Genomic DNA, 1,402 nt, shown 5'->3' with positions numbered 1-1,402 from the left:
TTCCCGAAGCGCCCTCTGCTGGACACCTGTATCCACAAAGGCTGAACCTGGTCTTTTTCAGAAGAACCTAAGAGTTCACTAATGAGTAAAAAGTAAATGAATATAATGCAGGTGAGATCAGAAGTACATATAGCATTATTACCAATTAGAATAGGAGTGTGAAGGATGTTTCATACCCTAGATATTTCTCCCTGACTATTTTAAACAGCAACATCAAGGAGGCATTTACAGAGTTTTTTAGACAATTCCTTTCGAGCCAAGCTAAGGAGGTAATTGCCAAACTGTGTAGCTTGTTGCAAGCTCTCTTGTAGCTTGCTGTACAATGAATGGAGCCTTTAAAAAGTGGACTACTTGGTGGACTTGGAACCATGTGTTAGAGATATTAGAAATGTTATCATTAATTTGTTGTTCCATTAAATACAATTTATTTTGGAAATAAACCAAAATACAATTTGTTTCCATTTATTTTAGAAATAAACCTAAATAAACCTAACAACTTATGTGAACGCACTGTTCCCAACCAACTAGCCGAGCCGTTTTATTTTGGTGGAAAAGCAGGGAATGAATTAAAAGAGACACAAGTGGTTAAATTTTTGTGCCATTTATTGCAAATCTGTAAAGTAAATTTTAAAGAAAGCCCTTTGTAATTTAGCTGAATTTCTGTTACTGTTGGGCAAAAAGAAATTATTTAATACAGTTTCTCCAGGATGCTCTATTTCCACCCAAACTGTATTGAAGCCTTTATACAATATAGAAAAAAGGTTGGCACAATTGGAATGCATCATAATATTTAATGTTATCGGGCACTCCTGGGCTCCTCATTGCAGGATGCTGATATATACTTTTGGTAGGCCTGGCTTTTTCCCTTTAAAAATATAGGAATTAAACATTTTAGCCATTTAAGAAAGGTATTTCTGTGGCTGCTTACTGGTAATGTTTGAAATAAAATAAAACAAAAATACAGTTTTAGAGAAAGCAGTCATTTTAATGACTGCTATTCTCTTTAATGAGTTGAGTTTAAACCACTGCTGTAAGTCTTCCTTTATTTTCCTGCATAACTACATCATAACACCTGTGTACTCTCGAGCATGGAATTCTCCTCCTCCTCCTCCTCCTCCTTCTCCTATGGAATCCAACATTTCCTCTTAAATTTAGGGAGCAATGCAGCATGGATAATTTCTGCCAGTCTATAGCAACTCCTCCTGCTTAGGATGGTTGCTACTTGGTTTGAAACATGCTGACATCATTATTATTAAATTACATTTTAGCCTGCTTTTTTCCCTTCTTGCATATAGTTTTGCACTCAGTAGGTGAACCTGGATAATGGAAAAGCTGATGGAAGGAACACTGATGTTTTGGAAACATGGTGCTGCAGGAGAGTTTTGCAAATACCCTGGACTGA

The sequence above is a fragment of the Varanus komodoensis genome, unplaced genomic scaffold (genome assembly GCF_004798865.1).
Source record: "Varanus komodoensis strain SLA01 unplaced genomic scaffold, ASM479886v1 scaffold10, whole genome shotgun sequence".
NCBI lineage: Eukaryota > Metazoa > Chordata > Lepidosauria > Squamata > Varanidae > Varanus > Varanus komodoensis.
The sequence above is the reverse complement of the archived record's forward strand: the minus strand, read 5'-3'. Positions refer to the sequence as shown.